Source organism: Tachyglossus aculeatus, chromosome X1 (assembly GCF_015852505.1).
Source record: "Tachyglossus aculeatus isolate mTacAcu1 chromosome X1, mTacAcu1.pri, whole genome shotgun sequence".
Taxonomy (NCBI): Eukaryota; Metazoa; Chordata; class Mammalia; order Monotremata; family Tachyglossidae; genus Tachyglossus; species Tachyglossus aculeatus.
Window position 1 is genome coordinate 48224613 of NC_052101.1, and position 12353 is coordinate 48236965.

General features: G+C 43.6%; 1 non-coding gene across 1 annotated transcript; it reads right to left on the reverse strand.

Moving 5' to 3' along the window:
• Window positions 1-5394: 5394 nt before the first annotated feature.
• LOC119920506 lies at window positions 5395-5532 on the reverse strand. Its single transcript, XR_005448248.1, has one exon. It is a non-coding gene; the product is annotated as a small nucleolar RNA SNORA7 (small nucleolar RNA).
• Between the last annotated feature and the right edge of the window lie 6821 nt (window positions 5533-12353).

The window sequence follows — 12353 nt, forward strand, 5'->3', positions numbered from 1 at the left end:
TTGTCCTGGTTTATGGCGTGTTCAATCAAGAAATGAGCTGCTCTTTTCTAGCTGAAACTGAGGGAAGGAGACAAAAGTGAAAACAGTGTGAAACCCTTCAAACAAACAGGACACACAGCAAGAGACAATCAGCGAATGTGCATCCAATGTATCCTTCAGCCACAAACACACTCCAAGAGGTGAATTTCACCCTTGGTGACATCTTTTTCTATTAGAAAGGCAAAGTATGTATGACTGGCTTAGTACAGTGCTCTGCACAACATAAGTGCTCAATAAATACGACTGAATGAATGGCATAGGGGGCACAATAGGTCCAGCATTTGCCTGTCCATACCCTTCATGGTTTTGTAGGCATTGACCACGCCCCTTCTCCATCATGTGTCCAGATTGAAGATTCCTAATCTCCTCAGTCTATCCTCACTCAGAATTTGCCTGTCAAGCACCCAGTGGGGACTGGATTTTTAGATTGTGCTTTCTGTTGTATGTTCCTCAAACACCTAGTAGATATTCTGCACGTGGAAGGCTTCACTCAGCTTATGCCTAGCTGTTCTTAGTTTTTGAAGTTGAGGCAATAGGAAACTAAGTTTTAAATTCCAGTTCAACAATTTGTTACATGCAACTTTGGGCAAGTTACATCTTTTGGGGTTTTTTAGTGGTATTTGTTAAGCATTTGCTATGTGCAAAGCACTTTAATAATAATGATGGTATTCGCTAAGCGCTTACTTTGTGCCAAGCACTGTTCTAAGGGCAGGACTAAGCACTGGGGTAGATACAAGCTAATCAGGTTGGATGCAGTCCATGTCCCATATCAATCAATCAATCATATTTATTGAGCGCTTACTGTGTGCAGAGCACTGTACTAAGCGTTTGGCTTATTTGGGCCTCACAATCTTTATCCCCATTTTACAGATGAGGTAACTGAAGCACATAGAAGTCAAGTGACTTGCCCAAAGTCACACAGCAGACAAGTGATGGAGTCAGAATTAGAACTCAAGCAATGGGATAGATACAAGTTAATCAGGTTGTACACAGTTCAAGGCCCACATGAGGCTCACAGTCTTAATCCTCCTTTTACAGGTGAGGTAACTGAAGCACAGAGAAGTTAAGTGACTTGCCCAAGGTCACACAGCAGACAGATGACAGAGCCAGGATTAGAACCCAGATCCTTTAGACTCCCAAACCCATACTTTATCCACTAGGCTATGCTATTTCCCCTAGTTTCCTCATCTGTAAAATAGAGATAAATACCCATTCTCTCTCCCTCTTAAACTGTGAGCTTCCATGTGGACAGGAGCTGTGTCCAACCTGTTTATCTTCTATCCCCCAGAGCTTAAAGCAGTGTCTGGCATATAATAAGCACTTAACAGATACCTCCATAATTACAGAGGGTATGTTCCTCCCTTTCCCAGCTCAAGGGATCTTTTCAGTGCTTAGAACAATGTCTGACACATAGTGAGTGCCTAGCAAATACCACTAACAAAAAAAAAAAGGCGGCAAGATAAAATCTTTGAACTATAAACCCACTGTGGGCAGGAAACATGCTTACCAACTCTGATGCAATGAACTCTCCCAAATACTTAGTACATTGCTCTGCACACAGTGAGGGCTTAATAAATTCATTCAGTCAGTTTTATTTATTGAGTGCTTACTGTGTGCAGAGCACTGTACTAAGCGCTTGGGAAGTACAAGTTGGCAACACATAGATATGGTCCCTACCGAACAACGGGCTCACAGTCTAGAAGGGGGAGACAAACAACAAAACAAAACATGTGGACAGGTGTCAAGTCATCGGAACAAAAATACCCATAACAAATACCAGTGATTGACTGGTAAAGTTTCTCCAGGCACAGTTCTCTGGGGAGCAGGATTTGCATTTGATGAGGCAAGCAATGAAAAGTAGTCCATCCCTATTCAGGGCTTAGGCCTAAATAAGGCTCCATCTCTTCACCACTGATAACAAGATGGAGGCAGAGGTGTGCCTTTGAACACCAACCCAGTCTCCCTCACATCCTGCCCATAGCCCTTCTTTGGAAAAAAAAAGCAGCCTTTATGCACACTCTTTATTTAGTCGGGTTCATTTATCAAAGAACTTCTTTCCAACTTTCCAGGAATTTGCTGAAATAATAGCGGGTTCATCTCCCACAGCCAGCTATTATATTTTATTAGCAAATTCAGTTAAGCTATAATATAATCTCCAAGATAAGGCGAAGGCTAATAATATTTTCTAGAAAGCATCATTCGTCCTAAGAAGCATATAAACTGCTATCAAAGGATATATTTGTTTGCACGAATGCAGGCTTATAGATTATAATGGATCTGCAGCCTGATGGGATTGTCTGAGTTTTTACTTCTGTTCTTCAATTTCAGAAAAATTAGCATTATACTCAGAGCATTTTATACAATATTTTCAGCCTCAAAGTCCTTGGTGATTTTTTCCCCCTACTAAAGGCTTTAAATATCTTTATTCTCTTTTAATAGAGCAATTCATCAATCTAGTCCTTTCAAAGATAACTAATATGAATAGATTAGATCGTGTGACATGTTACATAAAGAATACTCCATTATTAATAATAAGCTTTCAATATATTATAATTTTAGGCAATAGACCATAAGATCCATCATTTTTTTCCTCCAGCCTTTTTTAAGGCTGTTCAATACCATTTCAAGATTAAAAAGTTAAGAAACACTTAATCATCAGTTTTATATTTAACTTTAAAGTGCTTCCAATTCCACAAAACCTGCGGTTGTCATATCAAGTCTCCTGAATTTTGCAATCTGTGACTTTGATATAGTGCCATCTGCTGCTCAGTTGTTTCCCTTTGGTCTTTCCAGAATCCACCTGAGCCACAAAGCCAGGTAAAAGAGTGTGCAGGACAGCAGGCTGATAATCTGTTTTGATACAAAGTTTTCTCCATCCAAATTGTACCCCAACAGACTGACTCTCCCCAGAACAGCCCATCACATACATCAGATCATGATCCTTGAGAGAGAGGAATGGATAAGTTATAATTTGCCTTAGGGCACAAAATACTCCAGTGAATCACCTCCGCAGGCATTCTACTGGTGGGAGTTCATCTGCATCCCAGGCATCAAGTGCCAAGCAGATGCTCAGGCTTACCAAATGATGATCTGTCCTTCTAAAGGATAATAAAATTAATAATTATGGTATTTGTAAAATGCTTACTATGTGTCAAGCACTGTTCTGAGTCCTGGGATAAATACAATCAGGTGAGATCTGGTTCTGTCCCAAATGGGGCTCACAGTCTAAATAGACCATGAGAAGTAGCATGGTGTAGTGGATAAAGCACGGGCTTGGGAGTCAGAAGGTCATGGGTTTTAATCCCAACTCCTCCACTTGTCTGCTCTTTGACCTTGGGCAAGTCACTTCACACAGAAGCAGTGTGGCTCAGTGGAAGGAGCCCGGGCTTCGGAGTCAGAGGTCATGGGTTCTAATCCCAACTCTGCCACTTGTCAGCTGTGTGACTTTGGGAAAGTCACTTAACTTCTCCATGCCTCAGTTCCTTCATCTGTAAAATGGGGATTAAGACTGCCCCACATGGGACAACCTGATCACCTTGTATCCACCCCAGTGCTTAGAACAGTGCTTCACACACAGTAAACACTTAACAAATGCCATCATTATTATTATTACTTCTCTGTGCCTCAGTTACCTCATCTGTAAAATGGGCATTAAGACTGTGAGACCCATGTGGGACTGGGACTCGGTCCAACCTGATCACCTTGTATCTACCCCAGTGCTTAGAACAGTGCTTGGCACACAGTAAGTGCTTAACAAATACCATTATTATTATTATTATTATTATTATTATTATTATTATTATTATTAGGAAAGAGAACAGGTATTGAATCCTAATTTTACAGCTAGGGAAACTGAGGCACAGAGAAGTTAAGTGACTTGCCCAAGGTCACATGGCAGGCAAGTGGCAGAACCAGGATTAGAATCCAGTTTCTTTGACTTCCAGGCTCTATCCATTAGGCAATACTGCTCCTGGAAAGAAAACAGGATGTCAGCCCAACGCCCTGTCCAGGGAGCTGTGTCCAACACGGAAGCCCAAGGTAAAGTCATAGGCAGAGGCCACCTGGACAGTGAGTCAATTGGACTCTAGCCTTATCGAGCTTTATTCATAGATGCAATTACATTATCGATCTCAATACAGGAAGGGCATTGATAGATCAATATGGCTCAGATGATATAGAAACACTGCCCCAGGCTAAGTTATGAACCTGGTAAATTCTGGAATGGAGATTGGTATCTGGGGGAGTTGTCTATGTTTGGGTTGAAAATCGAATCAGATCACATTTAACCACAGCTGTGTCTTTGCCAGCCTCTTTCACATAAGTCTGTGTCAGTGAGGTTGAAAATCCCCAGAAAACAAAGCTTCCAGACTAGAGAGCTCCCCAAAAGGGAGGTGGGGTCCCCATGGCAATGTAGTGGCAGTAATACAATCACCACATTCCAGCCACACCTTCCTCCACAGTACCCACTGAGTTTCCTTTTTTAAAGTCTCTTTGAGAAACAGCATGGCCTAATGGATAGAGCACAGACCTGGGAGCCAGAAGGACCTGGATTCTAATTCCAGCTCTATGACATAATGATAAAATAATTAAGGCACTTGTTAAGTGCTTACTATGTGCCAAGCACTGTTCAAAGCACTGAGGTAGGTACAGGTTAATCAGATTGGACACAGTCCCCATCCCACATGGGGCTCACAGTCTCAATCCCCATTTTATAGATGAGGTAACTGAGGCCCAGAGAAGTTAAGTGACTTGCCCAAGGTCACACAGCAAACATGTGGCGGAGCAGGATTAGAACCCATGACCTGACTTCCAGGCCTATGCTCAATACACTATGTCATGTTGTTTCACCATGTCTGCTATATGACCTTGGGCAAGTCACTTCACTTCTTTGGGGCTTGTTTACTTCACCTGCAAAATGGGAATTACTACTGTGAGCCCCATGTGGGAAATGGACTATGTCCAACCTGATTAGCTTGTATTTACTCCAGCTTGTATTTACCATGCCCTGAACTAAAAAGACAAACCTCCAGGGGATCATTTTTACCTTGAAAACTAGGAATGATGCTGGGCTGCAAATCTATCCATCAATGATATCATATATTGATTACTTGTGTGTAGCGCACTCTACTAAGCAATTGTCTTAAGCTGTTGAGTCATCTCTTACCCATAGCGACTCCACAGAAACATCCCCTCCAGAACATCTCACCCCTATATGCCATCGTTCTGGTACAGTATCCACAGAGTTTTCTTGATAAAAATACAGAAGCGGTTAACCATTGTCTTCTTCCACGTAAACTAGAGTCTCCACCCTTGAATCTCTCCTGTGCCCCTGCTTCCCAGCACAGGGGAGTTTTAACTTGTAGCCAATTGCCTTCCACTCACTAGCCATTGCCCAAGCTAGGAATGGAATGGGTAGACCTCTGCTTGACTCTCCCTCCCATAGCTGAGACTGTTAGAGTACTGGAAACTCTCCAGGTGCTATCCTGAGAGGGGACTAAGCACATAGAGGAGTTCAATACCTTATTGCATTGTACCACACAGATACCAAATCTAAATATCAAAGGTCAATCAATCAATCAATCGTATTTATTGAGTGCTTACTGTGTGCAAAGCACTGTACTAAGCGCTTGGGAAGTACAAGTTGGCAACATATAGAGACAGTCCCTACCAAACAGTGGGCTCACAGTCTAAAAGGTATTTCTTGAGTGATAATCCTGTGCCAAGCACTGCACCAGGCACTTAGTACTATCCCTAAGAATGTGGTTCTAGGTTCTTGCCATGCAAATACAGCAAAATATCAATCTATTTCAACAAGGGAGATCAAGGCTGGTTTGCCATGGGCAAACCCAGCAACCATAGATTATTCCTTAGGTTCTAACTGTTTTGGCAGCCCACTGTTCCTCCCCTGACCACATGGGTATACTGAATCCTCAGGGTGACACTAGGGGGTGGGGGGCAGGGACAGGGTTATGGAGGTTGGCATGTCTCAAATGTAACCTCTCAACCCAGTGTCTGCACTAGAATCAGGACTTTTAGGGCAGAATCAAAGGATCACAGAGCCCCCAACCATGTTAATTCCATCTTGCAACCAAGGCTGGCCTGGCTCTGAAATCCTTACCAGGAAATTCTGGAAAGAGATGATGTTGATAATGACAGTTGTTAAGAGCTTTCTATGTGCCATACACTGTATTGAGTGTTGAGGTAGATATAAAGACAATCCTGTCCCTCATGGGACTCACCATCTAAGAGGGAGGGAGAACAGGTAATTTTACAAAGAGAGTAGGAGGGGGAGAGGGTTTGAGCAGTGAAAGCTCCTTAACTATTTACCACACTGCTCGAACTGACTCTGAGTAATTACTTCTTCCTCAGAGCTTGGAAGAAGCCAGAAGTCACTTGGAGCCAAATGCAGTTGAAGTCCGCCCCCGGTGATTTTCCCAGGGTTCCAGTGGGCCAGGTGTGTACTATCTGCATGGCCCAGTCTTTGCAAATGTTAGTTTGGAATTGACAATGGGTCGTCCTAAGCAGAACCAGCCCCAGACATACACCAGTCCCTTGACACCTTCAGCCTGTGTGGGGTAAAGTCTCAGAAAGCACAGAAAGACCAAGTGCTTGGGCCATTAAGTGGCTAAAGTACAGGCCAGGGAACCAGAAAGACCTGGGTTCTAATCCTGACTCCACCACGTGTCATCTGTGTGACCTTGGGCAAGTCACTTACCTTCTGTGGGCCTCAGTTACCTCATCTGTAAAAGGAGGATTAAGAGTATGAACCCCATGTGAAACAAGGACTGTGTCCAACCTGATTAACTTGCATCTACCTGTACACTTAGAAAAGTGCTTGGCACATACTGTTTAACAAGTACAATTATTGTTATTACCATCATTATTATTATTACTAATCTGTTTAGGGAACAGAACCATTTTTTGTGGGGGGTTTTAAGTGCTTACCAGGCCAGGCATCATACTAAGCACTGAGATAGATACAAGCCAACCAGGTTGGACACAGTCCATGTCCCACATGGGGCTCACAGTCTTAATCCCCATTTATTATCACCAGTCTTTATCCCCACTGTATAACTGCATATAAAAATAGGCAGTCTCATCTTCTCCTTGAGGACTGCACCTCATGAGGTATGCCTAACCTTTTCTGCTTCCCAAGGGAAGATGAATTTATCAAGTCCTAATGGCTTGACTTCCTCAGGCATCAGCCCACAGTTGACCCGCTCTGGGCGAAGATGCAAATGAGCCAATTTCCGAGGACCACGTCCTCTGGCCTCTGGACAGTGAGGGAGGAGGTAAGATACCATGCCTCATCACACGTGCATCACACAGTTCCTCAGTTCCACAGTTCCCAGCTCTGCCACTTGTCTGCTGTGTGTGTGACCTTAGACAAGTTACTTAACTTTTCTGGGCCTCAGTTACCCCAACTGTAATATGGGGATTAAAACTGTGAGTCCTATGTGGGACAGAGACTGTGTCCATCCAAATTAGCTTGTATCTATCTCAGTACTTAATACAGTGCCTGGGATAAATATATCATAAAAAAGACTTCCTAGAGGAGATGTGATTTTAGAAGAACTTCAAAACTGGGGAGAGGAGGAACTCCCAGGACCCACAGCCATTTCATTTCATTTCAGTAGGTTTATGACCTACTGAATATATGATACTATGAGTGGCTCTGAAGCAGCATAGCCATAAGGCTATGGAAAGAGCATAGGCTGGGGGTCAGGGGACTTGGGTTCTCATCCCATCTCCACCACTCATCTGCTGTATGACTTTAGGCAAGTCACTTAACTTCTCTGTACCCTAGCTTCCTCATCTGAAAAACAGGGATTAAATATCTACACTTACAGGGATTGTTTCCTGACTGATTATTTTGTAACTATTGTCCTTAATGATTAATATAAGCATTATAGTAAGCACTCAACAAATACCCACACTTACGAGTGCTTAGTAAGGGCTGGAAACAGGCAAGGGGAAGGAGAGCCTGTCTCTTTCTTGAAAAAAACAGGGGAAAAAGGAAAAAGCAAGAAAAGAGAAACAAAAACAGAGCAAGAGATAGAGTAAAATTAGCCCAATCCTCATCTCCCACCTCCAATCCCACCTCCAGTTCCTAACACTGCAACTTCCATTCTCCCCAAAGCAATTCAGAACACCTTGCTAGATTAAAGTTCCAGTTGTTCCTAAATTTCAGGCAATAGTCTTAACCAGGGCTGGGGACAAATTCCAGGAAATTTGTAGTGAGGAGTGAATTGTGGAACAAACCCCCCTCTCATTTAATCTGAATTTGAAAGCATGAGTAAGTCAGAAGCAAAATCAAAAGCTTTTAGAGTTGTGGTCTCTACAGCCCTTCTCTGTGGTATGAATTCCTTTTGCCAAAAGAGCGTACCTAGAATCAAATCTAATATGGGACCCAAAATTTATTTTCACTGGTAAATCATTCCAAATGACATAGTCTAATGTGCTAAGACACGGATTTCATATATGGATTTTCTTGATAATGTATTTTATTTTACAAGGGCTCCATTTCACAGCCAGTGATGGCCACAGCTCTACAACACATTCACTTTCAAAGCCTTAAATACAAAGAGGGGCTTTATGCAGCCCCAAAACATGCTTTTTAGGCTGTGACAGTCTTTATCAGTGGAGCCCTGTACTCTGGGCTCATATGGATGATAATAGTTTTAATTATAACAATCATTATAGCATAATACCTCCGATTTAGGCAATCAACTCCATTCAGAATATTCAAATTAGATGGCAATAGGAAATCTTAAAAGCCATGAAAAACCTTTCAAGAGGCACATTTTTCTTGCACAACTTATTGTCATTTCCCCATTCCAAGGAAAGGGAAAAGACCTTCAGAGACAGGAAAGCGGTGGAGCTGAGGCTGAGCATCAGAAAAGTGAGCAGGAGGGGAACATGTGAGTGGGCGAAGCAGGCTAAGTGCCTGATGTAACATCCCCCAATCAAGCATGGGACCGTGGTCTAGAATGGCCAAAGACCCTCTTGAAGGCCGCGGGGAGCAAGATGGAGAGGAAGAAGATTTCTAGGATGGAAGACTGAAACTCACCAGGGACCATGAGAGCTTTCTGGTTGCCTGGAACATACAGCAGGAGTGCTGAGAGTGGAGAGGAAGAGGCTGAATGAGTGTAGGCCTTTCAACTATCCTGAGAAGGCCACCCTGGCCAATGTGCTTAAAGGCAGTCCTAAAATCAGGATGAAGAGGCAACATGACCTAGTCAGTCAGTCAATCAGTCAGTCAATTGTATTTATTGAGGGCTTACTCTGTGCAGAGCACTGTATTAAATGCTTGGAAGAGTACAATATAACAATATAACAGACACATTCCTTGTCCACAATGAGCTTACAGTCAGGAGGGGGAGACAGACATTAATATAAATAAATAAATTGCAGAGCTGTATATAAGTGCTATGGGACTGGGCTGGGGGGAATAAATAAAGGGACCAAGGCAGGGTGACACAGAAGGAAGTTGAAGAAAAGGAAAAGAGGGTTTAGCCTGGGAAGTCTTAATGGAGGAGATATGCCTTCAATACAGATTTGAAGGGGAGGAGAATAACTGTCTGTTGGATATGAGGAGGGAGGGTGTTCCAGGTCAAAAGCAGGACATGGGTGGGAGGTCAGCGGCAAGATAGATGATCGATCTAGTGGAAAGTCCCAGGGCCTGGGAGTTGAGACCTGGGTTCTAATCCTGCCTCCTTCACTGGCCTGCTGGGTGACTCTGGGACAACTCATTAATCTCTCTGGGCTGTCATTTCCTCCTACATTACATGGGAATAAGATACCTGTTTTGCTTCCTTCTTGGATTGTGAGCCCCATGTGGGACAGGGACTGGGTCCAGTTTGATTATCTTGTATCTATCTCAGTGTCTAGCCTAGCATTTGGTGCTGCATAAATTCTGAAAAGTTCATGAGAAAAAGAGTTGTATTAGCAAGAAGATGGCTTTCAGGATCCTTGGGAATATGAGAGAAATACAAAAAAGTGAGATCAGAAGCCATTTGGGAAAAGCCAGAAAAGTTACTTCCCACCATCTACGACCCCTATTCATTGAGGCAGGAGCCAAAGGCCCCATACGTATTCTGGGGTTGTTGCTGGTGATTTGTGTAAATTTGGTTTTCCTCCTTTTCCTCCTCCACAGAATCCAGGGGTACCTTCTTTCCTCCACAGTTACCTGTCATTTCCTTGGTTTGTCTATTTGGTGGGGAGATATTGAGGGACTTTAGGAAATATCCTTTCTTGGAGAGGTTTAAAGGGACTGATCACAGATGCAGGCAGGGTAGTTTTACCCCAAGTCAAAGAGATGGCCTGGATGATCCCACAAGTGATAAACCAGAGAGAATCTTTTTTATGGTGTTAAGCATGTCATTCATTCATTCATTTATTTTATTCAAGCATATTTATTGAGTGCTTACTCTGTGCAGAGCAATGTACTAAGAGCTTGGGAAAGTAAAGTATAACAATAAACTGTGACATTCCCTGCCCACAGAGAGCTCACAATCTAGAGTGATTTATTATGTACCGAGCACTCTCTAAGCACTGGGGTAGATACAAGTTTAACAGGTTGGACAAAGTCCCTGTCCTACATGGAGCTCATATTCTAGCGTGGCTCAGTGGAAAGAGCACGGGCTTTGGAGTCAGAAGTCATGGGTTCAAATCTCGGCTCTGCCAATTGTCAGCTGTGTGACTTTGGGCAAGTCCCTTAAGTTTTCTATGCCTCAGTTCCCTCATCTGTAAAATGGGGATTAAGACTATGAGCTCCACGTGGGACAACCTGATCACCTTGTATCCCCCCAGCACTTAGAACAGTACTTTGCACATAGTAAGCACTTAACAAATACCATTATATTCTAAGTTTGAGAGAGGTTGATTTAATCCTCATTTTGTAGATGAGGAAACTGAGGCACAGAGATATTAAGTGACTTGCCCAAGGTCACACAGGGAGAAACTGGCAGAACTGGGTTTAGAATAGAGATCCTCTGAGTCATAGGCCCATGCTCTTTCTCCTAGATCATGCTGCTTCTCAAGACCCAGCAGGGTCTGATGGTGTTTAAGCAGGATGGGAGAAAAAGAGGTGGGAAAGAACAGGAGAGAGCAGAATAATCTGGGGAGAAATGGGAGATCTGAAAGCAGCTCTGAGTCAGAGGAAGGGGCTTCCAATCAATCAACAGTATTCACTGAGGTCTTACTATGTGCAGAGCACTGTACCAAACAGTTGGAGAGTATCACAGAATTGGTGAAAAACATCCCCTGCCCACAAGGTGCTTACACTCTAAAGGCAGTCCTCCAGAAAGTTCAAGCTCTCCTGCCAGTGCTGATCATCATCATCATCGTCAAAGGTACTTATCGAGCTCTTACAGCGGCGAAAACTCTGTACTAAACAACAGGGAAGAGTACAATACAACAGAGTCAGTAAATGCCTTCACTGCCCACAGTGAGCTTACAATCTAAAGGGGGAATCTAGAGAGGGAACACTGATCAGCTGAATTCTGTCACTCTCCATGGCCTTTCTCAAGGAAAATTGACCAATCGATTGTCCAGTCAAGTGCAGGGCTGATAGGCGATCTCCAAAGCCAGTCTTGGGTCCAGCTTGAGCCCAGGGCTGGCTATGACATTTGGCCACCATGAGATGGGCTGAAAAGTGCCACTCCACCTCCGTCCCCCCAAAACAGCAGCCCCAACACCTGTGGTGCCTTATGTAATGTATTGCCATTAAACAGAACCTGCTGCAGAAGTCTGTCATAAGTCAGCCTGAATTCATGTCAAGAATACAAAATTAAGAAAGCAAACCATAAGTGCAATCTACTATCTGTTCTCACAATGAGAGGATCTCAAAGTAGCCATGTTTCAAAAGTTCCCCCAAAATTCCCACAGGATTGCAGCTTTCTCTCTTTCTCTTTCTGCCTGGAGCCAGCCCTTCCAGGAGCAGTAGAAAGAGGGGCAAAACAGCTCCTGGGGATTATACTGAAACTGGTTTCCCCAATCCCCAAGCATCCTGGAGGAACACTTGGGAGAAAGAAGCTGATTGTAGCTGCCTGAATGGCCCAGAAGCAGTCACATGAGACCCATCTGGGCCTGCCTGACTGGCCCAGAAACTGGTGGCCCAGAAATATGACACCCGGCTGCCACTTAAGAGGAGCAATCTGGCAACTTTGTCTCAACCACACAAAGCCCAGTCCTTAGCCCCAGCTACTGATTCTTCCCCTTCAACAGTGACCTCTGCTCCATGAGGACCCCTCTCCCAACCATCCAAATGGAAAGAGCACAGGCCTGGGTGTCACGAGACCTGGGTTCTAATC